Raw genomic sequence first — 17,147 nt, forward strand, 5'->3', positions numbered from 1 at the left:
ACTATACTTTTAAAATCTAGCATTCTCTGAAAGTACTGAAGTATGCTATTTTTTAAAAAATCTCAATTGGAAATAAACAGTTTCTGGAACAGTGGCTCTCCATGCACCATCTTCCAAAATGCCAGTGGGTTTTCTGTAAATAAGCCATCTTTTCATCTGTGAGTCATCTTTGCACTGGATCATTGATGATGAACAGCAGTCATGCAGGGGCTACTATGGAGAATTTTGAATGGAATCCTGTTTGCTATAAAAATGGGACCAGGTTTATGGCTGTCAAAGAAAGGAGCCTCACTTTGCGTGCAAGGGTTGCTTTTGGGGACCCAGGGGTAAATCTAGGTACACAGTCTAAGTGACTGGGGCCACTGATGAATGCTCAAACAATGTGTGTGTGTTTTTAAAAAAAATCTTAAACATGTTGCATTTGTGGTATAATTTTTATCCCAAGCCAAATTACAATATATTTTGCGATAGAAAATGTCCCACAAAACCAATAATGTTTGTCACAGCAGCACTTATTGAGTTTGACCAAAATACCAAAAACATCTAGAACTTGAAAATATACTTTCATGCGAAACAGTTTTCCTGTTTAAGCATATGTGCCCCTCCCTTTTTGTAAATTGAATCATTCATAGCAGTTTTGCTCCTTTATAAAACTGTAATTTGAACAGACAAAAACAATGTTTTCCAACCAAAAATATTAGAAAGTTAACATAAAATGTCATGCATAAATATCTGGGGTATTTTTTCTACCCCTATAACATATCTTTCTGTAGTGAGAATAGGCTCTTTGCTTATGCCAATCCTGACATTTCACTTCATTACTGCTGTGAACCTTGAAGGCAAATCTTTCAATTCTCCTGCTCTAGAACAAGCGAAACAGCATCCATTATTTGATGTCCAATTTGTCAGTGTAGAAGCTTCTCCAGGTACTTGGGGTACAGCATATCCAAGATGAGCAGAAGATGATGATCTGGTCGAGCCTGGATGTTTCTTCCATCCTTTGGTGTATCTGAGAATCTACCAGTTGTTTCTCCAGATTGCAAGGAATATGTGTCTTTTCTGACTTCTTCCAGACAGGATGGATTTTCACCCACAGACTGTGAATCTCTTTCCATTCATGGCTCTCATAGCATCAGTACTGCTACCTTCTGCAAGTTCATCTAAGAAAGGATAAGCTGACTGTGCAGTTGCCATTCTCCCATCTCTAGCTGTTCTGCCTCTGGGAAAATTATGGGCATGAGACCTACCTCTTCCATATGCCTCTGGCAGCCTTTCCAGAGGCTGCTCCTCTTCTGAAAATGTACTTGAGGTTGAGGGAGCACAGTGTCCTGGTCCTGAACATCTGCCTATTTATGCCATATCATTTTCATTTTCTGAACAAGATTTGACAGACTCTGCAGGACTCTAATGTGCATGTTCAGTGGGATGTCCACCCTACAATAAAAATATAATAGAGTTATAGACTGAAATACTGAGTGTTACTTGATTCCCACTTGTGCCACCACTATGGTTGCCAATCCCCCCCTCCCAGGCAATGGTGGGGGAGGGGTTAGAGTTGCCAAATCCAGGTTGGACAGTGCCTGGAGATTTAAAGATGGAGCCTGGTGAGGACAGAGACCTCAGCAGGGTACAATGTCATAGAGTCCACCTTCCACACCACCCATTTTCTCCAGTCTGGAGATGAGCTGTAGTTCTGGGAGATCCCCAGGTCCCTTCTGAAGGCTGGCATCCCTAACTATCACCCCCACACATCTCAACACAGTTGCCCATTTTGAAACTCTGCTATCCAGGACAAAGGCTGTGGCCTCACACAAAAAGAGTAACTGGTTGGGCAGCTTCCAAAAAGTGTCCTGCAAATTTCTAAAAGAAGGGAAACAGCAGAGTAAATACCATGGTAAAATATTAGGTTATCAGAAATAAAACACTTTTATTTTTGTTATTTTTATTTTCAATAGTAACAAGAAGAATTAACAGCCCATTAAAAAAGAAAATTGATCTTTTCTTAATTACAATTCTAAGCATCAGAGAACCAACATTCTAACAAATCTTAAGCAAATTGCAATAAGCAAACCATAATAATAAAAAACAGAGAGAATGTTGACGTGTAATTACTTAATTTCTAAACATATTTCTTCCAAAATATATATCATAATAATCAAATTATAATATTTTAACTTATTTTAATTATTCAAACTGTTTTCCCTTTTTATATATAAACCATTTTCATTGTTACATCCAATATATTAAAAAAATCAAAGCATATACTTACATAGTTTAGAAAAGTGATTTTCAACCTGGAGTATGTGCCAGAGAGTTGGGGATATGTGAAAAAAATTACATAATGGATTTGCTAATATGGGAGTGCAATTGTATGAAAATCAGTTGCCAAGGGGTATGAGAGTGAAAAAATGTTGGGAACCACTGGTCTCTTCAGCTTCATGGTTGATCTTATTTTGGAGAGCAATATGGGTAATTTGAACAAAACTAACATTTCTTTTTGCTAGTACTAAAACCTAAGCCAGAAGCACTTAGGAAACAAGGAAGATAGTAAGAAGGTTGTCTTCTAATATGGAATTATTTTGGTCTAGATCTGGACTTTGTCTGGAGAAGATTTTATTTAGAAGAAGAAGAGTTTGGATTTATATCCCCCCTTTCTCTCCTGCAGGAGACCCAAAAGGGGTTACAATCTCCTTGCCCTTCCCCCCTCACAACAAACACCCTGTGAGGTAGGTGGGGCTGAGAGAGCTCCAAGAAGCTGTGACTAGGCCAAGGTCACCCAGCTGGCGTGTGTGGGAGTGTACAGGCTAATCTGAATTCCCCACATAAGCCTCCACAGCTCAGGTGGCAGAGCTGGGAATCAAACCAGTTCCTCCAGATTAGATACATGAGCTCTTAACCTCCTACGCCACTGCTGCTCACAGTCTAAGGAACATGGTCTATCGACTTGATGATGGCTGTGTTCCTGGATTAGCTCTGAAGCTTACATTGAAGGTATGGAACTTACTTCATAAGAAAAAGCATATACCTTTCACAACAACATATTGGTACTGGCATGCTGGTCACGCTGTCATTCCCATCAGACATATGTATGAGCATATTTGATTGGCTCTGCAGCCACTAGAATGCTCTTACAATGGTGCACTGCTATGCTTGCCTACATTGCTCATTGCTATATCTCAGGACAACTTTGCCGGACTGAAATGACTACAAACATCTATTAATGAAAACTTCAGTATCTATGTAATTCCATTGTCAGCTTATTAATCCTAACATGAAAGAACCAAGTTATACAGTATTGCTGGTGGACAACCTTCCAGAAAAGTATAATATTTTAGTGGACTGCTCGATATTTTTCTACTTGGTAAAAATTACAAATTTATGGGCGAAAAACAAGCTCACTGGCAGATCAATGGAATTCCCCCAGCAAGAAGTGTAGGTTAGTCCATTTACTGTTCTTCTTTCCAAGAATAGATTCTGAAGCACAGCATTGTGTCTCCTCTTTAGAGAAGTGAATTGGGTAATATTCAGAATCAGCCAGCCATATAATCTGATTAAGAAAGTTTATCAGATCATTCTGCTATGTGAGGCAATCATAAGAAGCAAAGGGGAAGAGCCTCACAAATAAGTTTCAAAAAGAGTATGATCTCCAGATGTGCACATTCAGTTCAGCTCAGAAAATACTGAAAGACACAGTAGGAAAAATCTAACAGTGACTGTGCCTTTATTCAAATATTGAATAGCCAAAAAGAAGGAGTCTGAATACATGTCTTCCCTTATTATAGAAAAACATATTGGAGCTTTAGGTTGAGCATTTTAGAGGCAAAATATTCAACCCAACACAAGAGCTCTGATGCACACGTAGATTTCCAGGTAAACAGAGCTATTTCTGCAGAGGTGAAGCTACCAGGGGGCCAGGGGGTGCACGTTGCACCAGGTGCCCCCCCTTGTGGGGGCGCAAAAATTGCAGGTTCGTTTGTGGTTTTTTGGTATTTTTAGTGTTTTTCCAGCTGTTGGCCTGCAGGGGGTGCAGTTTTTAGGCTAGAAGCACCAAAATTTCAGAGATTTTTCGGGAGACTCTCCTGATGATGTCACCCAATGTAGGTGAGGTTTGGCTCAGGGAGTCCAAAGTTAGGGACTCCCAAAGTAGGTGTCCCCATCATCGCTCATTGTTTCCAATGGGAGCTAATAGAAGATGGGGGCTACACCTTTGAGGGTCCATAACTTTGGACCCCCTGAACCAAACTTCACCCAACCTGGAAGGTATCATCAGGAGAATCTCCTAAAGATACCCTGAAAGTTTGATGCTGCTAGCTTAACAATTGCACCCCTGACAGCAGGCACCCTCCAAATTTCCCCAGATTCTCCTTTTAAATCCATCCCCTTTGGCATGGATTTAAAAGGAGAATCTGGGCTCCCTAGCTTAAACACCATTGAAAGTGATGCTGTTTGGGGGTGGATTCCAGCATCACAGTGGCTGCCCATGGGGGGGGCCTCAGATTTTGCACTGGGCTCCATTTTCCCTAGCCACGCCTCTGTATTTCTGATAGTTTTGTCTTGTTCTCCCTTTAGAGAGTCCTGGATGGCATATTTAGGCCTCCCCTCCCCACTTTATCCTCATAACAATCCTGTAAAATAGGTTAGGCTGAGAAAGAGTGATTGCCCCAAGAATCATCCAATAGGGTTGATGGCAATGTGGGGACTTGATCCCCAATTTAAACCAATACTCTACCTATTACATCACAATCATTTTCCTCATTTCTGTGATCAAGACAGCTCTAAGTGTGATCTGTTTGGTAGGATTTCTCCTTAAATTGAAGTGAAAAGGGAAAATCCATCAATGCAGAGTTCCCCAGGTAAACTGGGTCCTTTTAAAATACTGAATAAGGTCAACACTGTGCAGCATTGTCCTCTCTAGCCAAGTATGGAATATTAGTGCATTTTTGTAAATAAGAAACTCTAAGATATCTAATATGGAGCTGGTAAGATGAACCCCACTTTCTTTTTGGAGGAATAAATTGAAATAGCAGAGTGTGTCCCTCTTACATTCCATTCCTTGCCAGAATTATCCTTCTTGTTGATACTGCTAGGAAAACTCTGCTTCATCCGCTGGTCTCTTCCTACTGCAAAATGGGAGATCAGCTTGAAATGCATGAATCACTGCAGTAAAGTAACCTCTAGGATGATACAAAGAGAAAAGAGGTAACACAACATTCATGGTCTGTTTGGCTCTGGCCCCTTCTGCACAGCAAATGCATAATGGATTGCAGTTGTGATAAAGGAACCCGTTTTCCCATTTTCTCATTCACATGCATTCCGAGCAGGCAGCAACTAGAGGCCACTGAAACAATCTGAGTTGCTGTCATGCCTTCGCATGGAGACACTGCCCTCTTTTTTTATTGTTCTGCAACACATGCGTAGCTACACAGGCAGACTGAAATGAACCCCCATAGTCATGCCAATGTTCCGTGATATGACTGGCTGCGCCTGAGTAGCTAAGCAGCTGCAAGGAGCAAAATAAAAACAAAAGGAAAAAGGGCAATGGTGGGCAGCTTCTCCTTCACCGTGGAGGATGGGGTGAAAGGGAAGGAAATAAAGCACCTCCTGTCTGACTGTTCTCTCAAGAGTGGCTCCAACCCAGGTTTTTTTCTCATGCCATCCTCCCAAACAGCCATTTTCTCCAGGGAAATAGGTCTTGGTTATCTGGGGATCCATTATAATAATTGGAGATTTCCAGATGCCACCTGGAAGTTGACAACCCTAGCTGCCACTGGCCACTTCTTTCCACAATCTTTGCCTCACTCCACAATCTTTACCTGGCTTCCCTTTTCATCAGTCACCCGGAAGCATGGGAGTCACCACGGCTACTCATTATGCAACATTTTCTTATTCCAGTTGGTATGACAGCAAGTAAACACAGCTGTAAAGAAACAGTGGGGATGCAGCAGGAAAGGAAAGCATCGACCATGCCAAGGTAGAGAAGGATGATGGTAGAAGTAACCGTGAAACAGGTGACAATTACAGCGGAGGAAGAAAGGACCGCTATGTGCGTATAGGCAGAAAGGAGGAGGAAAACCCACTGCAGGTCTTTTGTCTGCAGAAACCTGAAGACATTCTTGCTTGTAAAACCAAATTAATATGCTAAAAACAGATTCACTTCAGACTATGAAGCGCTGAAGATGCATTTATCATTTCACTTTCTATAAGCCAGTAGTTTGCTTAGTTCCCTTGCATATCATATTTCTGCCATTTCAGAATATGTTAAGCTGCCCTATATCAAATACAGCTATTCAATTAGAAATAAAATTACCAGCAGGGGGAATAGTTCTCTAGCCTCATTATCATAAAGTTATTATCAATCATACAAGAAAGGTCATTTTCTACAGCTGGTTTCGAAGAATTCTGCTCAACTTCAACCACAGTGATAAATTGTATTTTGAAGAAGTGCCTCGGCGACCTTTCCCTCCCTTCCAACAAGAGAAACTCTTTCAAGAGTTCTACTGCATGGAAACTTTCTTTCAAGAACCATCAAACAGGCTTCAGAACCAGCAGTGACTTCACCAGTCACCAGATTTTGATATTTCTCAAGCAATTTTCTGTGAATGAGTCCTGTGAGCAACTGGAGATCTAAGAGAAAAGCAGTGCCAAATACAAGTGGCAGTCCCAATTCAGCCACATCACTCAATTTCCACATGCTCATTCTCACTCATGAACCTCCTGATTTGTCTGAGGTGTTAAAGTCAAGTCTCTCACTACAATAGCAGCATGACAAATGGTTGGAACTCATTTCTGATTCCTTGGTAATTCAATAGCTGTATGAAAATGTGAATTTGGTACAATTAATACAATTAATAGCACCAAGTATACTGGAAGCGATCTTTTTCTCTGTTTTGAGCTTATACAGTCTGGCCTTTGCTCCATCGAGTTCATGATTGTTTACTGCAACTGCCATCGCTCTCTATACGCTCCAAGCAAAATCTTTCCCAGTTCTGTAGTCTTTCAACTGGAGATGCCAGGAATTGAAGCTGGGATCTTCTGCAAGCCAAACAAGTGTTCTGCCACTGAGTCATCACCCCTCCCTGCATTCAGAGTTAGAGTATACATTTCCCAAACTTATAATCCCCTTATAGTTTAAAGCTGGGAATGATGTTTGTGATGCTGCCTCTCCTTGTATGTCTCCTGACAGATGTTGCAATCAGTGAGCAACAATCAGATGGTACCTGGCCTGAAAGATGACCAGCTGGCCTCAACCAGGGCCAGGACATTTCAGCCTTGATCCCAACCTGGTGGAATGCTCTGTCCTGTGAGACCAGGGCCCTGTGGGACTTGATGCAATTTTGGAGGACCTGTAAGACAGAGCTGTTTCCATTACTCAACTAGCTTCCCTGTCCCTTACCCCTCCTTTTTCTGGATTTGTATCCTATTCCTAGCAGATGTTTTACAGTTCATGATTTTAGTATATTTAAGGTGACTAGGGGCCTTTCCCCACTTCAAAAAAGAAGGAGATACGCTCCGGGTTGGTTTGCTGCAGGACCTTTTGGGTGCAGGTTCACATTCCCCACTGCAGCTTCTGCCCCTCAAACAATCCGTAGGCAGCAGCCACTAGGATTCCCCACTCCGAAGCTGGGGAACGTGCGCTCAGCTCAGGGGCCATCCTGATTGGCTGTTGCCGCTGCTGGGCGGGATCTTTTTTTTTACTTTTTCCCAGTGGTATCTACGTTTGTGCGAGCATGCGCAGACAGCAAAGAACGTTGTCACAAATACACGTTGATCTGACTTTCATACCTCAAGGCTTCTCCAGCCCACCCACCCATCCCTGTTCAAAAATAAGCTGGGGGGATTCTCTTGAGCCTGTGTTGGGGGGGTGAAGAGGTCCCCCCATGTGATCCCGCTGTGCTGTGCTGTGGGAGAGCGAGGCGGCGTTTACATCGAGGCAGTGGGAAAGCGGGAAGGCGGGCAGAAACTTCCTGCCGGGGAAGCTCTCTCTGCTTGGGAGTAATTCCCATTCACCAAAGCGAGCCTGTGAGGCAGAAGCGCCCCCCCCCCCTTCTTGCAAACTGGACCCAATTGGGGAGGGCGGGGGCGCGTCAGGCTGGAGCCGTCGCTTTGCCCTTTCATTAAAAAATACACCTTGGGGGAAAGCGGAGAAATCAGGCTGAGCTAACTGATTGCTTTAGGAAATTAAAATTAAAAATCCCATTTAGCTAAGATTCAGTCACTTTGCCCTGTGCACCCAGATCCGGCTGCGCCTGTGGAGTTGGTCACTGTATTTGTGAATGCAAGTCACCTCCCCCTCTCCGCCCCCTCCCCTCAGCTTAGCCTCCACAGTACTGGGGAAAAAAAGCTGCTTCCTTATTGGGCAACAGGCTCCACATCACTATCAGTGGCGGGAACCTGAAACCCCTGGACTCTCCCACTGCCCTGCGCTCTGCGCGGGGTTTTGTAAAAGCTGCTCTTCTGTCCAGGATCGGAAAAGACGCGCGGTGAGGGAGAAGGAGAGTGGCAGAACCGGGGGGGCTGCGTTGCTGCCACTGAGATAGTGGGGAATGCAGCAGGCCCCTGGATTATTTGCCACAAGTACCGCGCAATAAAAGGTGAGTGGGGAAAGGCCCTAGATTAGCCACCATGTGAGAGTGTAATTGTCTTCAATGTTTATAACATGTTGGAAGCAGTTCTGAGTTCATGAAGGAAAGGGTGGCATACAAGTTGAATGAATGACTGATTATATTTTAGACAATTGCTTCAATACTGTCCTTTTCTGCTTAGGGAAATCCCTTCTGTCTGTGGAAGAGGGGAAGTTCAGCAGTTTCCTTCCCACTACAGACCCATATCCCCACCTTGCCTGCCATGCTGTTTCCCAATGGCACAATTTCAGGTGACACAGAGGGCAGCTTCAAGACATGGCATGCTGCCTGTCCATCTAGCACAGCTCTGCTCATGCTATATAGGATTCATCCCAAATTCTTCTAGCAAAAGTCATAGTTCTTGCACAAAGGAGAACAAAGCCCAGCCACAAAACTTGGCTACTCAAGGGCTGCTGAACTGCTTTCAGTAAGTCACATGACACCCATTGGAGCTTTCATCATGGGGGAGTCATAAAGGTTGGGCCACAGTACAGCCATTATAATTCACAATATCACTGAAATGCAATGTCAAAAAATGGAAATTCAAATTTTAGCATTTTCATTAAAATATGAGTCCTAATGTACCAAATGTAGTACTCAGGCTTGATATTTGACCTTTGCCAATTTGTTTCCACACTCTTTTAAAGAGGGATAATTCATAGGTGGTTGAACGAAGGAGTTAAATCAGTACAGAAGTCAGTATATTCTATATGCCGTGTCAGCTGTCAGATTCTGTAAAATGCTGGCTGCTACCACATGCAAGCTGCTAAACACCACTGCGCCATGTCAGCTGTCAGAAGATAACAATACTACTTAGCATTTATATAGCACTTCCAGAGTTCAAAACACTTCAGATACATTATCTTGTAATCCTCAAGGGCTAATAGACAAGTTAAAAACTAACAAGTCACCAAGCGGATGGCATGCACCTGAGGGTTCTTAAAGAAGTCAACTGAAAAATTGTTGGCCTCCTAACAAAAATATGCTGTGTTGCTAAAATCAGCCACCCTACAGGAGGACTGGAAAGTAGCAAACATAACACTTTTTAAAAAATGGATCCAGCAGAGACCGGGAAATTACAGGCCATTTAACTAATGTCTGTTTCAGGTAAATTGGTGGGGGTTATTATGAAAGATAGAATTATTAAAATAAAGGGGCAGTGATTAGAGTGTCAGACTAGACCTGAAAAAACTCAGCTTCAGATCCATGCTCACTGTGAAACTCACTGGGTAACCTTGGATTAGTCCTTTTCCCTAAGCCTAACTTACCTTATGCAGTTGTTGTGGGGATAAAACATATGGGAGAATCATACGCAGAATATTTTTTAAAAGAATGGGATTAAAATTCACTAATCTTTTTTTTTAAAAAAAGATGGAAGTATCAGTATGGTTGTTGTAAAGAGTACTAATCCTGCCTGACCAACCTTCTCTGAGAGGGCCAAATGCATGATCTAAAAACAAAGGCGATCTGGTAAACATGACATATCTAAGATTCCACAAAGTTTTTGACAAAGTTTATCTCCTAAGCTTGCCAACTCCTGGTTGGGAAATTCCTGAAGGCTTGGGGGTGAAGCCTGGGGAAGGCAGGGTTTGTGGAGGGGAGCGAGCTCAATGGGGTACAAATGTCATAAAGCCCACTCTCCAAAGCAGCCAGTTCCCCCACAGGAACTGGTCTCCGCCATCTGTAGGTCAGTTGTAATTCCAGGAGATCTCCAGTCCCCACCTGGAGGTTGGCAATCCCTTTTCTCTCCTACAAATCCTCTTTCCTTGCCTCGCCTCGCCTCGCCTCGCCTCGCCTCGCCTCGCCTCATTTCTTTCTTGCTATGTTTGTTTGGCATGACATTCAACCTGACATAACATTCAATGTAGCATGACATTCAAAAAGTCCTGCAAATCTTCCTATTTTGTAATGTTTTGATTGTGCCTAAAATATGATTCTGATTTTTAAAATTTTAATTAATCAAACCAACTGCAAATGTTTTATAAATAGATCTGTTTTCTTTGCATCTTTATTTTTCTAGCCTTTTTTATTGCAAAATCATGAATTATCTTCCCAGAATCAATTTATCTTGCAAGTTCACAGCTGATAGATAAAACAGTTAGCTTACCCATCTATTCCCAGTGGTATGCATATGTCTATTTACTTCATTATACCCTGTCTTTCTCCCCAATAGAGGGTAACAGCAGATTACATTTTCCCTTATCTTCCATTTTATTCTCACAACAACCCTGTTAGTTAGCTGAGGCTGAGAGTGTATTGCTGGCCCAAGGTCACCCAGCAACTTCTATGGCATCAGTCTCCCAGCTCTTTGTTCAACACTCTAATCACTCGTCCATAGTGGCTCTCTAATAGAGTAGCTGCAGCTTTTGAAGGGTACTAGCTTTTTGAAACTTCTTCTATGCACTCTTCACTGAAAATCAGTTGTTTGTAACAAAATCTCATTTAATAAGGTAAGTGGAAGACTCTAGCTTAGTGAAAATGTACCATTTGAGAAGAAATTCAGGGAATTATGTCTGCATCGCAGGGGCGAATCTAGGCAAACTGGAGCCCGGGGACAAAATATGAGTTTGGTGCCCCCCCACCCCCACCCCCACCCCCAGGTATGGACGACCACCCTCCCCCACAATGACCAAACAATGATTTTTTTGCACCAGCTCACAAAACACCTCCACCAGCAAAACATACATGGCTTTCTCCCCACCAACTCTGTTTTCTAATTGTGTCCTCACACCAGCCCTATGAGGTAGGTTGTTAGCCTCAGAAAGAGCTCCAAGCCACTGCAAGTGGGAATTAACTTTTAAGCATGTAAATCTCTCACAAGTCACCCCCCATCTGAAGGTTTACCAAGCAAACATCAGCATCATCTCTCACAAATCACCTCCTACCCCCAGCAAAACAGGCATGGCTCTCTCCCCACCACTTTCCTAATTGTGTCCTCACACCAACCCTGTGAGGTAGGCTGCTAGCCTGAGAAAAAGCTCCAAACCAGTGCAAGGGGAATTAACTTTTAAGCATGTAAATCTCTCACAAGTCACCCCCCATCTGAAGGTTTACCAAGCAAACATCAGCATCATCTCTCACAAATCACCTCCTACCCCCAGCAAAACAGGCATGGCTCTCTCCCCACCACTTTCCTAATTGTGTCCTCACACCAACCCTGTGAGGTAGGCTGCTAGCCTGAGAAAAAGCTCCAAGCCAGTGCAAGGGGAATTAACTTTTAAGCATGTAAATCTCTCACAAGTCACCCCCCCCCCCCATCTGAAGGTTTACCAAGCAAACCTCAGCATCATCTTAAGTTCTGCTGCTGCTTCTGGGCTCCCTGCTCAGCTTGCCTTTTCCTGTGCCTGCCGGCGCCCGGCTGCCGGGGAGAAGGCTTCTGAGAAATGCCACACTTAATTTAAGGCGAATAAGGCATGCTGGGTTAGAGGGAGGGGAGGCGGAGCTCCCCAGTCCTGCTCCTGGGAGCCCAGTGGGACTTCTCCTCCAGGCCACCGTACAGAGTGGGCGGGGCTACAACAGGCACTGGGAGCAGTCAGCTGCTTCAGTGCCTGCTTTCTAGGGCTTGCTCAATCCCTCGCTGTGTAGGAGGATGTTTTGGCGCCCCCCACATGACCTCAATCGATGCGCCTGGGGACAAGGGGTACCCCATGTCCCTAGGCAGGAATGCCAGTGCATCTTTTAGCATTGGTTTTGCAGGTTTCCACATTTCTCCAAAGTAGGGATTCCAAACAGAAGAGTCTTTTGATAGAATCTGTTATGTTTTTAGGTCCTCACTGTGGGACTTTTGAAAAAAAATGGGACCTGGAATTCTCCTGGAACTACAATGATTTCTCAGCTGCAGAGATCAGGTCCCCTGGAGGAGATGGCAGCTTCAGAGGTCTAACTCTTAAGCATTAGGTTGGTAATTCAGCTGGCTGCAGTCTAGGTTCACAATTCTAGACAGACTTATCCATGCTTAACTACACAGTTCTAAATAACTAGAGTTTACAGTCTTCTAAGATGACTTCAGTGGATTTAGAAGAGGGTAACTATGCTTAGGATTGCACTGTTAATCCGTTTATTTTAAGTGGTTTAGCTTATGTGACTTTCTGTTGGATAATGGTCAAGGTAAAAGTGGCAATTTTAATCAAATATCCAATATAGGTGACTTGCTATCTCATGAAGGGGAGCTTTGAGTCAGGAGAGCTCATGCTGAAATAAATGTTGATAGTCTGTATGGAGCCACTGGACTTCTCTCTGATTTAGCTTCAACCATGTCATATATGATATAATGAAAATCAGATTTAATAATCCAAAATTAATTTTAAATAAGTCTGTAACTATAATTATCACAGAAAACTGCAGCTTTCAGAACAGCTCAGATAAAGTGAATCTGGGAGGTTCATTTTTGGATCAAAGCAAGCATAAAATCATACAATTTTGTAAATATGAATTTATATTACCAGCTGCAAAATTTGAAGTTATTTGCTCTGCTGTGGCCATGACTGGGCGCCTATAATCTCCCTCTCTGTCTGAAGCATTGCCAGTATATGAATCATCTGCATATTAATGATGTATATGCTCTCCTACCTCATAGTATAATGCCAGCATAGAGTAGTTGCTGAGACAAGTTTTTTATCCAGACTATAGAGAATAAGCAGACCTATGTATGCCCCAATTCTACAGATGTGCAGAAAGAGCACAGTGCGGTGATGCGCACTGCGTTCCCTATTCCACTTTCAATTTAAAAGCAAGCCCTTATGCTGTGATATGCTTGAATGGATGGGCAATGCCCACTGAAATCACAGAAGTCTGAGAGATGGCTGGCCCTTACTGCCAATGATTGAAGGCATTATCCTCCATACTACTGGCAGAACAAGCAAAAATATTATGCAAACTAGCAAAAAAATAGATTTCACAAAATAAGAAAAATTATGCACATTCATTACATGTGAATCATTTATTCGGTTCAAAGAATTCTGCTTTCCTTGGTGCAAAAACTGGATAGCACAGATACAAAATTTGATTTTGTTTTGTTAGTATGGAGTACACACAGACATTGGATAACTTACCTCCCTTAAATCAATATTTGGCCATGAGTTTGATACTTCAAATAGCAGAACACAAGAACTTGTCTCTTACAGGACAATCCTAAGGTCACTTTAATAGAAGTAAGCCTCACTGAATAGACTGAGGATTCTGAGCAGACCTATTTAGGATGGCTCTCTTATAGTGTAATCCAAGGACCCTTCTGCACATGCAGAATAATGCACTTTCAATTCAATTTCACAATTGTTTGCAAGTGGATTCTGCTATTTTGCACAGTAAAATCCAGCTGTAAAGTGCCTTGAAAGTGGATTGAAAGTGCATTATTCTGCATATGCAGAAGGGGCCCTAAACACACTTGCACCTTTCTAACATTGCAATCCTACGAATGCTTTCCTGGAAGTAAGCCCCTTTGAATAGAGTTATGTGGGATTCTCAACAGGCCTACTTAGGATTGCTCTCTAAGTCAGTGGCTTAGAAGGTTATAACCTGGTGGCATTTGCTCACTTAGAGTAGGAAGAATGGTTACCAAGTAAACTGCTGTATGTATGTATGTATGTATGTATGTATGTATGTATGTATGTATGTATGTACATTTTGTTCTGCCCTATACCTGAAGGTCTCATGGTGGGTCACAACACACCATGGACTCACAAATGTCATGAAAGGAGATAACCCAGAAACAATTACAATATATAACAATAACACCTGCTTAAAATTAATAAAACCTGTTTTAACATTCACATTAGCTGAAGGGGAAAACCATCTCTTCAGCCCAAGGTCAGAGAAAATAGGTGTGTTTTCACCAATTTTCTAAATCCATATAAAGATGATTCTTGATGCACCTCAGGAGGGAGATCATTCCATAGTCTTAGGACCATCACCAAAACAGTCTTATCTCAGGTCTCTACCTTTTTACCTTTGAAGGTGATGGTATCACTAGAAGAGTTTTATCTGCTGATCTTAGGCCGTTTCCGCACGAAGGCAGAAACGGCCGGGTCGGCGTTTATAACGCTGACCCGACGACGCTGGGACCGTCCGCATGGACGGTCCTGGGAACAGCCGGGCAGCTAGCGCCACGGAGCACCAGCGCCCGGCCGACCAGGCATGTCCCCGGGCCTCCGGCGCATCGCCGAGGCCTGGGGACACACACCCCTGGCCCTGCACGCCTGCTCCAGTGGCGCAGGGCAGGGGGCATGTCCCCAGGCCTTGGCGACTCGCCGGAGGCCCGGGGACAAGGTGGCGGTGTGAAGCCGCTGCCGTTCGCTCGGCAGCGGCTTCACTGCGGCGTTTCCCCAAAAAGAGCGCTGGGAAGCGCTCTGGGGAAACGCCGGCTTCAGGCCGGGAGGGCGGCGCGAGGGCGGCGCGGCTGCGTTGCAGCTGCGCCCCCTGTGCGAATGGCGGCCTGGAGACAGGGTTTTTACCATCTCCAGGTCGCCATTCATTGCCCGTGCAGAAACGGCCTTAGAACATGGAAAGGCTGATAAGGAAGAAGGCATTCCTTTCTGGGTCCCAAGCCAATTAGGACTTTATAAGTCAAAGATAACACCTTGAATTGGGCTAGCTAGCAAATTGGTAGCCAGTGCAGTTCTTCTAAGACCAGAGTGATGTGCTTCTGGTCAGCAGTACCTATTAACAGTCTTGTTGCATTCTGCAGTAGTTACAGTTTCTGAACATTCTGATAGAAGGACTGAAGCTGGGGCCACTCAGCTTCTTAGAGCAAAAAAAATACGCACAGCAGAGTTGCTTAAGAAAGTTACTTCTTTATAGAGTTTAAAAATAAAGCAGGCTACATAAAAACATATGTACAAAAGAAAGAAGTCAAAAAACGTAAGTGCACAAGCACTGGCAGATAGCATACAGCAACGATATCATGGAGAGAGAAACACACACAATAACGTGCATGTGAATAGAGGAGGGAGAGAGAGAGAGAGAAATAATGAGAATAGAAGCTACACCACTGATAAGCCATAGTTGGCAAACCAGGGGCCATAGCTGGCAAATCAGCCAGAGCTGGGAACAGATACCTCTGGCCATGGCCTCCACCTGAACTTCAGGTGTCATGGAGAATTTAGGAGGCTCCCCAAATTTTGCACCTATCCCTTCCAGGGCAATGGAGTCCTGTCAAGTACAGGATGTTTCCCCACTTCATGGACCCAAGACCCACTGACACACAGAGCACCTCCATCTTGTCTGAAATCAGTCTTAATTTACTGGCTCTCATCCATCCCATTACTGCCTACTAGCACCTATCAAGTACATTGACCACCTCTGCTGATCCAGATGCCATGGAAAGATCAGCTGTCATGGGCCAGCCTCTGGGCAGTTACTGGACTCTGAGGACTCGGATGCAGAACCTGATAATGCTGGGCACTCAGAAGTGGCTCCTCATGAGGAAGCAGATGCTAACCACACTGTTCAGCTAGCAGGCTGCTTGTGAGGAAATTCAGGCAGCAGAGTCAGCTACAGTACTTCCTCACCTGATACCACGCAGTTAAAAGAACCTGCACAGTCCTCCATTGAGCCCTGTGATGAGCCAGCTGTGCAAAGGAGGCGGAGACAGCAGCAGCAGCAGCAGCAGCTACAGAGTCAAAGGAAGAGTGCTCGTTTCTTTTCCAGGTATGGCACCATAGCAGAGACTGCATCAAAGAAAGACTAACTCCTTGCAGGATCTCTGCTGCAGCAATCAAGCCTCTCCATAAAAGCCCTGCCTTGAGCCTGGTTCTGCCTGGCTACAATGAGTGCACTTCCTGCTGGATCTCCCTGTGCTTGCTATAGCTGCCTGCCTGCTTGCATTCCTGTGCTCTGGACCTAGGGCTGTCTGCCAATACCACCCTGACCCATTGAACTGACTTCTGACTACACTTTTACCTGCTGCCTGCCCTGACTGTTCTCTGACCATGCTGTTGCCTGCCAGCTGTTTGACCCTGCGACGCTGGACCTGACCACATCCTGCCTGCCAGCAGCACATCAACATATGGATGGCACCCTACTCCAAAACTCCTGACAACCTCCACTAATAGCTTCATATAGATGTTAAAAAGCATGGAAGACCAAATCAGCTGCTAAGAGGCCCCACTAATGAGTACCCACTGTGTTGAGCAAGAGTTTTCCATGACTACTCTCTAGTACCAGCATTAGAGAGAGAGAGGAGCCATCACAAAGTACCACCACCACCCCCTCCCAAGCTTCATAGTCTTTCCAAGAGGATACTGGGGTCAACAGTATCAAAAGCCACCAAGAGATCCAGGAGGACCCTCAGGGTCCCACTGACCCTATCTGTCTCCTGGAAAAGGTCATCAAGGCAGTTTCAGAACCACAATCAGGCCTGAACCCAGACTGAAATGGTTCTAAATAATCAGCTTCTTCCAAGCCTGCCAGCAGCTGAACAGTCACAACCCTCTCTAATATCTTGGCTAAAAAAAGGAATGCTAGCCACTGGGTGATAGTTGTTGAGATCTTTAGGATCTAAAGAAGGTCTCTTAAGAAGGGGGTACATCA

At 44.0% G+C, this 17,147-nt stretch overlaps 1 long non-coding RNA gene across 3 annotated transcripts in view; it reads right to left on the reverse strand.

The window, feature by feature from the left end:
* Positions 1-420: 420 nt before the first annotated feature.
* Positions 421-17,147, reverse strand: part of LOC125425761 — a 60,479-nt gene continuing 43,752 nt past the window's right edge. For all 3 annotated transcript variants that reach the window (XR_007243442.1, XR_007243443.1, XR_007243444.1), the window contains one exon: positions 421-1,434. This is a non-coding gene — a long non-coding RNA (uncharacterized LOC125425761). The remainder of the gene's footprint in view (positions 1,435-17,147) is intronic.

The sequence above is a fragment of the Sphaerodactylus townsendi genome, linkage group LG02 (genome assembly GCF_021028975.2).
Source record: "Sphaerodactylus townsendi isolate TG3544 linkage group LG02, MPM_Stown_v2.3, whole genome shotgun sequence".
Taxonomy (NCBI): domain Eukaryota; kingdom Metazoa; phylum Chordata; class Lepidosauria; order Squamata; family Sphaerodactylidae; genus Sphaerodactylus; species Sphaerodactylus townsendi.